This window comes from Protopterus annectens, chromosome 5.part0 (assembly GCF_019279795.1).
Source record: "Protopterus annectens isolate FY-2018-M chromosome 5.part0, PAN1.0, whole genome shotgun sequence".
NCBI classification, from domain to species: domain Eukaryota; kingdom Metazoa; phylum Chordata; order Ceratodontiformes; family Protopteridae; genus Protopterus; species Protopterus annectens.
In genome coordinates this window covers 1,473,507,851-1,473,519,982 of record NC_056735.1, presented here as the reverse complement: position 1 = coordinate 1,473,519,982, position 12,132 = coordinate 1,473,507,851, and the positions used below count along the sequence as shown (strand labels likewise).

At 37.5% G+C, this 12,132-nt stretch overlaps 1 protein-coding gene across 2 annotated transcripts in view; it reads left to right on the top strand.

Moving 5' to 3' along the window:
* The window catches only part of ARHGEF17 (Rho guanine nucleotide exchange factor 17), a 2,179,236-nt gene that overhangs the window by 1,690,441 nt on the left and 476,663 nt on the right, over positions 1–12,132 (top strand). The window lies entirely within an intron of this gene.

The window sequence follows — 12,132 nt, the reverse complement described above, 5'->3', positions numbered from 1 at the left end:
TGATCTAGTACTGGAACACCTATTATTACAGCTTTTCGTAATATTTGTGAAAAACAAATTCGACAGTTATATGAGCAGCAAGAAAACAAGTATAATTTAACTGTGGCTGAACATGAGTCTCTTGAAGCTTTACAAAATAATACCAGCATTGTTATCAAACAGGCAGATAATGGCGGTACAATAGTGGTTATGAAGAGAAATGACAATGTGAATAATATGTATCATTTTTTAAAAGATTATGAAGTGTTTAGAATTATTGACAGCAGAAAGATGAATTACATAGTTTTTAAAGTAAATAATTATATTTGTAAGCTGTAATTGCAAGATGATATAATTTGTGATATGTATACATATTTTCATGCCCCCCATCCAATTACTCCGGTCCTTTATGGACTACCTAAAATACACAAGAAGAGGACCCCCCAATGAGAGCCGCAGTATCTGGGAAAGGATGGATAACAGAACCCATTTCTTTATATTTGAATGATGTGTGAAATCTACCACCAGATATCTGGGGTGGCAATGGGCACCTCAGTGGTTAATGACTATGCCAATATAGCAGTTGATCACTGGGAAAAAGCATTTATTTTTAAATCTTCATCTGATTATAATATGCATATTTTATTCTACAAGCTCTTAGTAGACTATGTATTTATAGTTCGGCAAGGTGTTGTGAATACGCTTGTAGAATGTGTGAACTATCTTGACAATACAACAGATTTTTTTAAATTTAAATTGTATTACTCCGCAAATTAATTTTTTGGATGTAAGAATTTTAAAACAACATGCTGAACTTGGTACTAGTATTTATAAGAAGGAATTTCATGCTAATCGTCTTTTGCATAAACATAGCATGAACCCAAATCATATCTTTAAGGGTATAGTAGAAAGTCAATTTCTTAGCGCAAGTAGATTAAACACTGATCCCCATTTATGTGATTTACAGTTAATGGAAATGAAGGGTGAATTTCGGGATAGGCACTACAATCCCACATTGCTTGATGATATTTCCCATTGTATCTGCATGGAATAATAGAGCTAGACCATACTTTTTGCACCTAATAAATCTGGTTTGTGTTCCTAATGACTATGATAGTAGCAATAATAGTAATATAAAAAATTGTGTTAGGTATTTAACTCATTACATTACCAGGACTGCGGTGGTAGTGCTGCGGTAGTGTTGTCGCCTCACAGTCAGACGTCCTGTTCGATTCTCAGCTAGAGCGTCTTCTGTGTGGAGACGTGCGTGAATGGGCGTACCTTCTTTGAAGGTTGTGCATCAGGGTCGGCAACTTGGCACGTAAAAATCTACTGCCAATCATTAGCAGACCTGAGTTCCGCTGTGGCAACCCCTAACCGGGAAAAGCCAAAAGACACAACAACATTACCAGAACAGAAGGAGTTTTGAACATCATAAAAAGTAATTGGGACATTCTTTGTTCTCAACCAGGAACTAATAAATTTATACACAGCATTCCACAATTTGCTTTTAAAAATTGTTTTAAGTTTGATGCAAAAACTTAGCTATCAGGAAATGAGACCAGCAAAGAAATTGATCCATAGTAAAAAGAAAGGAATGTATCCATGCCACAGTTGTTCATGTTGTAAATACATCTTAACTGATACAAACTTTATGCATCTGAATAGTAAGCAGATATTTAAATTTGATTGCTGTACAAACATATTTAGCTACCTGTACTAAATGTGAAAGTTTTTATGTATGGAAATGTAACTGGAAGTTGAATGAAAGAATTATTAAACATTTGTCAGAAATCAGGAGAAACGTTAGTACAGATTTGATGCAAAATGCATCCAAGAAAAGGGGGTGCAACATAATTTTAAGTTCTGATTTATACAAGTTATATTTAGAAATATGAGGAGTGGTGATCTGAAAAATTATACAGAAGTTTGTGAGAAGAACTGGATAATACAATGCAGCTACTCCACCTGGGTTGAATTCTGCTGTTAGTTTAAAACCATTATTAAGATACAAACATAATAAATTATAAAATACATACTTTGTAAATATGTGTTTAAGCTGTGTCTTTGCTCAAGTTAATAAGTAACCATGTAGGTATGATACAATGTAACTGATCGATTGCTGCTGCTTTTCGGTTGGGCATAGAATATGGAATGTATTTTACAAACTGCTGCTTTTAAAAGTTTTTTGTATGCATTGAGAAAAGGTGAAAACCCAAAAACTTTTTTATTTCAGTAATTAAGTATTAAATTGTCTTACTGGTGTTGAGCTCAAGTGTTCGTTTTGGATTTTGAGCTCCTTTAGCATGCCATACAAGAGTGTTTATTGCTGTTCTTTCCCTGCTGGTATTCTTCACAACTCAAGGCAGCATTTCTATTTTCATTCTTTCATTCAGTTTCTGATAACCGGGTCTATATTAGAACATTGAAGTTTCACAACTTCGAATGTTCTAATATCGACCCCTATTCAGGGAAAGCTGAAAATATCGAAGCAACAGAAAACCGAATTTTTTCCTAGGGAAAGAATTTGGTTGTCTGTTTCTGTTGCTTTGGTATTTTCAGCGCTGTGGTGGAAAGTTACGGGTCGGGTTCAGGTAAGTGTGCGATTGAGTGCGGGTTAGATTAGTTAGGGTTAGGGTGTGGGTTAGGTATGTGTGCAATTGTGTCGACTTGAGTGTTAGGGCGGGTTAGGTGAGTTAGGGCGCAGGTTAGGTATGTGTGCGATTGTGTGGACGTGAGGGTTAGGGCAGGTTAGGTGAGTTAGGGTTAGGGCGCGGGTCAGGTAAGTGTGTGATTGTGTGGATGTGAGGGTTAGGACGGGGTAGGTGAGTTAGGGTTAGGGCACGGGTGAGATGAGTGTGCGATAGTGACGGACCTAAGGGTTAGGGTTTGGTTAAGGTAAGTGGATAGTTAGTGGTGTGTGTATAGTTTAGTGTAGGGTTAGGTCTAAGATTTTAGGTGTATGTGTGTGGATTGCTGTTTGTTTGGTGTGCTTATGTTGTGTGTATGTGTTTTGGAACAGCAATTTTTTTCCCTAGGAAAAAATTCGCTGTTCTGTATGTTCGATGTTTTCAGCTTTCGCTGAATAAGGGTCGATATTAGAACATTCAAAGTTTTGAAACTTCGATTTTCTAATATAGACCCTGATATCCACCTTATCCTCTTCAGGTTTGTGGGCAATTCTAATATAACACAACAGTTTTAAATATAATATAGTGATGTGATTTGGGGAATATATTCTAATAAGTGATCAACTATACTTGGTGGTAGAAAACTTCTCTGTATGTAAAAAGAATTCACCATGCAAATTATATTCACAGACAGTATTGAAAACAAATGCTTCCAAACATCACATGATCCATTTTGGAGTTCGATTTAATTACTGGCACTTTTGCTGCCATGACTTCTGATACTGTTACAAGGTGTTACTTGTGGGAAAATTCTTGTGCAAGTAAAGGAATTTCTTTTTTTTTCATTTAATATTGCATTTTAAGTAAAATCATGCTACTATTTAGCAAACTCAATTAACTTAGCAGAATAAGGCCCTGGCTACTACCCTATCAGTTCAGGTCCAATTACTGTCTCTAGCATCTATCAGCACTCGTGTTAGAGAATGGCTATGCTTATTCTTGGGAGAGAGGCAGCATATTAGGGTTGTCCAATGCCACACCCCCTCGGAAGAGGAGGAGAGAATGTAATGCAAAGGACAGCTTGGGAGAGTATGTTTGGCCACCAAGCTGCTTTGGTAGTAGCTTTCATTTGAAAGTGAATTTACACGAAGGAAAGCATTGAAATGCTTCTGGTAATACAAGGCACCTGTCATTCCCATCCATATAAGGGCTTACAGCCTATCACATATGCTGTCACTTAAGGGATGCAAGCAAGGGTATTAACCTCCCTCATTGCTTGAATGCTGACCCTTGCTGGATGGTTCTCAGATACATTCTGAGTATTTCTGGGTATGTCATCATGAAAGAATGAATGAGCTGAAATCACACTGGGGGAGGTTCAATAGTAGAAGGCATAGGGTGGAAAGGATTTGGCTCGAAAAAACAAGTTACTGTTTCACAGTGACTTTTAGTCATACTTTGGTTTCAGTTTGCTTTAGTTATGTAAACAACAATATGAAATCCCTTCATACTGGTCCCATTGACTTGTGTGGAGTGCACTGCTACAAGCCCACTGAAAAATATTTTTTAATGTAGAGATATGGAGGGTGGATAAAAGAGCTATGAGGGGATCTGGTGCTTGATGATGCTATAATGGTGTACCAAAACCAGTTTCACTACAGTGAGTCTCAAAAGTGTCATTCATTCCCTTGAATATTATTTGAAGGGGGGAAAAAACTGTTCTGTTTTTGTGTGTGTGTGTGTGTGTGTGTGTGTGTGTGTGTGTGTGTGTGTGTGTGTGTGTGTGTGTGTGTGTGTGTGTGTAGAAGCACAGTACACTGGGTCAGGAGCAGGAGTAGTTTTCTTGCAAATGAGTGACGATATCTGTATAATTTGCCATTTAGATAACAATGCTGAAAAATACTTTCAAGTTTGCCAACAAAACACTTCCGCCATGAATCAGGATGCTAGGTCTTCTGCTATCACTTGCCACAGTTAACAGAGTGTGGGCTGATTGATAGTTGTAAACCTCCCATGGTCATTGTGGCACAGCTTAAGCCTGTCACATCAAAGTGTTTGTTGCTGTTCTGTCCTTGCTGTTGTTCTGAGAAAACCACTTTATAGAAACAATCCAAAGACTAACTCAACATAGTCCCAATGTCATTCCCCTGACTTTACCTCCCAGCATTTCTTCCTTTAATATTTTCTCCTTACAAGCTGCACCCACTGTATTATCAAATCCCAACTGAATAAACTCAAACCCTGCTCTCCCTCTGTAGATAATTTATCTCCCTACTTCCTTAAAATTGCTACCAATTCTGTAGCCTACCCAATATCTATCCTTATCAGTCGTTCTATCACTGAGTCTGTTGTCCCCAAAGCATGGCAATCCTTCTACACAATCCCTCTCCATAAAGGAGGTAACTCCACTGACCCCTCAAACTATCGTCTCATTACTATACTATCCCCACTTTCCAAAATACTAGAAGAATGTGTTCATTTTCAGCTACTTAAACATTTGCTTGATAATAATCTCTTAACTCCCACCCAACACAGTTTTAGACCCCATCACAACACATCTACCGCTTTACTCTCATTCACTCAATCTGCAGCAGAAGCCTGGGATAACAACCTACTTCTTTCCTGTATTTTTCTTGATATCTCAAAGACTTTTGATACTGTTTCCCACTCTAAGCTATTAACAAAACTTTCTGACCTGCACCTGTCTACCCCTTCTTTAGCCTGGTTCTCTTGTTATTTAACTAATAGATTACAGTCTGTGTGCTGGCAAACTGTCACCTCCGCATTTCTCCCTGTCTACACTGGTGTCCCCCAAGGCTCTATTTTAGGTCCTCTCTTGTTCACTATCTTCACTAACAACTTACACTCTGCTACTAACCTCTCAACACTTTTACAATATGCTGACGATGCTACACTTACTACCACTGCCCACAGTATCCCTGAACCTCTCTCTCTTACCTAAAATGCTTTTTTTTCCATTGAAACCTGGCTCACTGACAACCAACTAATATTAAACCTTAAAAAAATAAAACTTTTACTTTTTCTTCCTAAAACAGTAGCACATCATAAAACCTCTTTCTGCATCACCTCCCTTAACAATACCATCATCAGACCAGAACCACACATTAAATTACTTGGGGTAACCATCGATGGTGAACTAAAATTCGATATACACATCAACAAATGCATAACAAAGCCCCACCAAAAACTAGGCCTCCTGTACCGTAATCATAAATTTCTTTCTCCCTCCTCCAAACCCACCCTAGCCACATCTCTCCTCTTATCCTCTCTTCTGTATGCTGCACCAGTCCTTACTAGCCTCCAGGCATCTCTCCCACCACTGTGTTGTCCTAAAGACTTTACAATGGCCTGAATTACCCAAACAACTGCTCCTTCCACAATTACATCTAACACACACTATCCTCTATAACCCTACTTCCTGCTCCTCCATTTGTAATATGGTATCACTAAACAACCCCAACATCAGCTTTGTACATCTGATAAACATCTTTTGGACATCTATAAATGCCCAAAAATATTGGAAAGTTGCTCTACAAATACTCGGTAGCCCAGTCTCCCTCCCACATAACATAAGAAGTATCCCCCATAAGTCCCAGTTCAAACTTGAACTTAAACACTACCTACAAAACACCTGGTCCTGTCCCTGTCAAACTCCAACCTGACTTCCACTTACCATTCTCCTAAATCTACACCTTTTTCTCTTGTATCCTTTCCTTGGTTTCTTCCTCCATTCCCTAGTACTAATACTACCACATACCAACACCCTGTTCTTCTAAATAAACCATTGTATCCAGTTTATCTTGCTGTTACTGTATAGATATGCACAGACACCTGTATAAAACTGTTATACTAGCTAAATAACTCTCTACATCCAGACTGTCTTGTTTATACTTTAATTACTAGTCAGACTATCTTGTTGTTGCTGTTCAAGTTATACTGTATATAAACAGTATAAACCTGTATAAAGCTGTTAAATAAGTTGCCTTCACTGTATTGCATATATTCTATATTATTTGCCATTTGTGATGTAAATTTTTGCCTTGAATGACTAATTGTAACTGGAGCTTTTCTCCTCGGGTCTCCACAGAAAACGGGCCTCTGGCTCAGATGGACTAACCCGGTTAACAAATGACAATAAATAAATAAACAAAGCAGCAGTTCTGATTTCTTCATTCAGTTTCTGGCGTCTAGTCTGATTTGAAAACATTTCCATTTTATGCACAGAAAAAAAATAATTCAGTCCCCAGTGTTGTTCTGTGCTACCTGTGTTCTTTCATTCATTTATTTTCTTATATACCAACAAAAGGATCTGTATTGTATTATAGGTCTTGTTCCAACTATGGGCTTTAAAAGGGATGGTAAACTAGAAAAAAATGTGTAACCTCACCCTCTTCTTTATTAATTTTAAAACAGGAATATTAGACATCTGCTTTTAGTATCTCCTTTTTCAACAAATGAGTCATCCACCATGTCCCATTCTTATTCAGAAGCTAAAATTAAATGGGTTGTACTAATCATAGTGCTATTAAGTTAGACCTCCCCCCATGCATATAAGAGCTAGTTCCTGTTATTCCAGTCTTTAAATATTGCATCCTTTACTAATGCCAGAAGTGTAGCAAGGTTCTGTCAGCACCCTGGGCCAGCACCCTATCCCCTTAGCTCTTCAAAAAAAAAAAACATCTCACTGTCATAAGCCGATGACAGTACTGTAAGCGATTGGCTTATTACAGTTAGATCTACATCACTCATAACTCAACAACCTTTGTTGTTGTTGTGTCTTTCGGCTTTTCCTGGTTAGGGGTCGCCACAGTGGAACTCTGGTCCGCTAATGATTGGTAGTTGATTTTTACATGCCGAGTTACCAGCCCTGACACACAACCTTCTCACCAACCTTTAACATGTATAATTTAAAAAATACTTTCTTTTAAACTGTACAAACTGCTTGCTACAGTTTAGAGCATGCACGGAGTATTACAGCACTCTGGTTTGACCACAAATGTATTATTGGCTTTTAAAAGCTGGTACTGCATTAAAGAGAGATCAGGGTCAGCGGATCATGCTCCCTCCAACAGTCTGTGCCCAGGGCTGTTGCCCCTATTGCCCCACCCTATCTGTGCTACTGATTAATTCACCAGGTTATGTAGTACTGGAAGACAGAAAGTATAAACACTGTGTTTCTCTTTCTCAACCTGAAGAGCCTCTGTTTTTGAATGTGACTGTCATTTAGCCCCATGCGTATAGCTGTTTATGCACTGCAGAGTCCCCCTCTGTGTTGGAAAAAACTGAGAGGCATTTTGGCCAAGTATGTGCAGATCTAGTAGGAGAGACCTAAGCCAATAAATATGAGAACCATTTAATGTTAATTTAATAAACCAGTGTACACTGGTTGTACTGTATCAAAAGAGTTGTTTATTTGCCTTAAAGATGTTAATGAAATATGAGATTCTTTAATTTCCTGCAGTAGTTTTGCTTTTGAAAACTTTTTCTGTATGAAAGTGTTTCTTTATTTACAACTGTGAGCAAAATACAGCTGGTAAGATTTTACAACTTTGTTTGCTTCACTAACTTCTGTTGAGCTTCAGTGCAAAGGATTGATTTCTGCGAAAACAGAATACCAATGCGTAATACTGAACATCACACAAACACCCATTTAGATTGCATAATGTAATGTAGTATGAATATTCAGTGAGCAGAACTACCTGTGCTACTTTTGCATTAGAATCCCACCTCAGCAGGTAGCTATAAAGGCTTTTTACATGCTGTATACTGCTAAGATATGCGTTTGTTAAACAAGGATGAGTCAAGACAATGGATTGTCCTAAATTTAGCTATTTAGGAAGCATAAAGCAGACGGTATATAAGGTTCCATCAGGATGTGGCATTGTTACCCTCTCAGCTAATTAGTATACAAAGGAAAGCATAGTACTTTCACAATTTATTTTCTGACATTTTAAGGCTTTTAGAGCTCCATGTTTACAAGGCAAGGAACACAATGTAGACTGCTCTTTGATTTCATTTTCACTAACTCTGATGTACTTAAAGCTGTGTTTCATAATTGGATATAATGCAATAATTTGTTAACTAGAGTAACAGGTAGTGTCACTGTTGGTATGCTGACTTATTAGTTTATTAGAATCCTGACAGTATGATTTGGCCAAATTACTTTAAGCTGTTTAAGCTACACTTAAGCATTTGTCAGTGCTGTACGTATTGCACTGGAGCTGAACTTTAGGCAGTAGTGGTTAGAGCTTTGTGTGCTACCCCTGCCTCCTGATTCAAGCATTCTGCCAAGCTGCATCTAGTTGTATTAATAAAAAGGTAAAAAAAGACTTTATTGATTGTGATGATGAGGTACCAGAAGTAGTAGCAAGAATCAGCAAAACCAACCTCAAATGATTTTCTGAAATCAGCTTGTCTGTCGTTCTTTTGCAAATGTTTCATTCTTCTTCCTTTTTTTTACTTTATAGAGTGACTAAGTAAAAAGCAATCTTTTTTTATATTTTTATTTTTTACTTTTTAGTCTTTAAAATATTAATGTCATTAATCTTAATTATTAATAAATATTAATTGTCTAGCTAATGGCAGAGGAACAATATTTTACTTAGACTAAAATATTGTCCCTCTGTCATAATTTTTAGTCTTTAAGTAAAATGTTGTCCCTCTGTCATTAGTTAATTAGTTTAGAATAGAATCAGACTGTCCTGTAACACTACACACCTAAATGCAGGCTAGTTGTGCTTCAGTATATGTTAAAAAGTTAACTAGCAAGAGCAGGTAGCTATTTAAAACTGATGTTGCTAAATAACAAGAATAGCATTTGTTACATTAAACCAACACGCTGGCACTGGAGACCTACAACATCCTTTATTGTTATTATCTACGCATTTATACATTAATGGGTGAAGTAGAGGGTCAAGTCATTCATTCGCATGTTTTACAATGAGAGTTATGTTTTCAATTAATTTCAGATAACAGGAGGATCTGCATGTAAGAAATTGATGCTGATATTTATCGACCACTTCATAAGCATTCAGTCTTAATTCTTAAGGGAGACTGTGGCGAATGGAAATGCAAGTTTCACTTTAAAGGTTTAGCCTTAATCGATATATAATTCCCCCAGAGAGTGGTACAGATCTTGCCTAGTGGCAGTGATTATGCACCTTGTAATCTTCTGGTAGTCAGCAATAGGAAAGCAGATGGTGTCAAGTTTAGACACCCAGGCCCATATACACTAGGAGATAGTAACACAAAATGTAAAGAGCCTGCCACGACCTTCAACTACACTTAAAGGTTCACCCCTGATCACACAATGTCAAGTACAGGAATGCCAGTGACATTGAATATGATGGTATGGCCACATTAAAGAGAGGGACAGGACTTGAAGTTCATTCTTGCAAATTTGAGAAATCTATTTTCCCCCAGTAAAGTACAGAACGTTTATACCAATGAAATGTGGTGTGTGTGTGTGTGTGTGTGTGTGTGTGTGTGTGTGTGTGTGTGTGTGTGTGTGTAGGAAATGATGTAGGGAGATGCGAGAGAGTGTATGTGTGTCTGTGTTTTCAATTTAGGCTGCTGGTAGTGTGTGTGTTGTGTGTGTGTGTCAAGTTTGCCATGCAGCTTTCTGTTATATGCATCATTTACTGTCCAAGATGACACCAGAAGAAATGACAGTTTGAGACTGTGTTTGTGAAGGAGCTCCACCTGCATGTCAGACTGGAATATCATGTATTTAGCTTTTGCTTAACTTTATACACAGCTCCTCCTGCAGGTTAGACTGGAATAATATGTTACTTTATTTTTGCCTGAGTCTATGAACAGCTTCACCTGCAGGTCAGATTGGAATGTCTGTCATGTATTTAGCTTTTGCTTGAGTTTATGTGCAGCTCCATCTGTAGGTTAGACTGTAATAATATGTTACTTTGCTTTTGCCTGAATCAGGGAACAGCTCCACATACATGTCAGATTGGAATAGCATGCTAGCATGTATTTTGCTTTTGCTTGAATCTGTGCTCAGGTTGTGCGTGTCTGTGTTTTATCTTAAGGCCGTTCGAAGTGTGTGTTTGGAGGAAATGATGTAGGGAGATGCAAGAGTGTGTGCTTGTCTGTGTGTGTTTGTGCATGTCTCTATATTCTGATGGATCTGGTGTGTGCGCGTGTATTGCCTCGCTAATGACAGAGGGACAATATTTTACTTAAAGAGTGAATTATTGTCCCTCTGTCATTATTACAGTACTTTTTATTGAAATTATCTTAGAGTGACAGAACCACAGAGAGACAGAGCCACAAAGCCAATTTCAATAAAAAACTTTCTAATAAAACTAGGAGATAAAAATTTATGCCAATTTTATTTGGCCAGTACTTTTTTGCTGCTATATTCCACTGTGCCTTTCCGAACTTTTTGTAATAAAGTGACTTCCTTCAGTTGTAGTCTTCTGTTTGTTTGCAGATTCTTATTGTGCAGGAAAACTTTTTTTCATTGTTTCACATAAAATAACACCTCCACCCAGTGGGTACTCTGATAATACAAAAATAGTATAGAAGTCCTTCATACAGATCAGATAATCTTGTTAGTATTTGAGAAAGGAAACTGAAATAGCAAGGCTGTTTTCGGAGAGTAAAACAAACAGCAAACCACCATTTTAGTCAGTGCACTTTTAGAAACTATCAAAATATTGCTCATCCAGAGTGCAATATAATTTTTTTGTAGTACCACAATGAAAGAGTAACAAAAGTTTCCTTCTGGAATATTAGGGACTGTTTAGTGCTTGGCTTAACCAAGTAACAGTTAATTTCACACAAAAGCAGGAATGTGAAAAATTGGGTAAATAAATGTATTGTCCACTTGTCACCTGTCTTGACCCTTGACCTTTTGCAACATAACATTTTGTACACATTAAAGGACTACTTTCCTAATGTTTAATTGCCAGCTGCTTCATGCTTTCTCAGTTGGTCAATGCTGATGAATGCTTATTTTTTATTTATTTAGTTGTTATTGGCTTGTGTAATGATAGAGCATAGTACCTGGTTAATACATTTGGATACAAACTGTGGTGTATGTCCTGTATATGTCTAGCTGTATACACAACCTCACTGACTGTAGATCAGCTTAGATTGGCATTAATGGGGTTTATAAGTGATTCGTAATTTCAAGAATGGAGATTTTAATAGCAACAGCTTCAGCTTCCTTGTGGGTAACTACATAAGGGCAGTTACACCTTCAGTAGTACTTTGGCACTTTTTGAAGACATTTATTCTGCAATAGTAATACTGAGCATGAATGCAAAAAGGCTTAAAGCCCACCCATTCTGTTCAGCAGTTTTTATGATGGCTTTGTGGACCATCATTTCCTTTTCCCCTTTACACTTCCACTTGCTGATGTTGTGCATTTGTCTTGACTTTCCACTGTTTGGAACATTGTTATTGCTGCAGCTGTCTCATTTGCCCATCATTTTTTCTGTGAAATGTATATGTAAACATCTCATATGGAATCTTCTCTGACTAG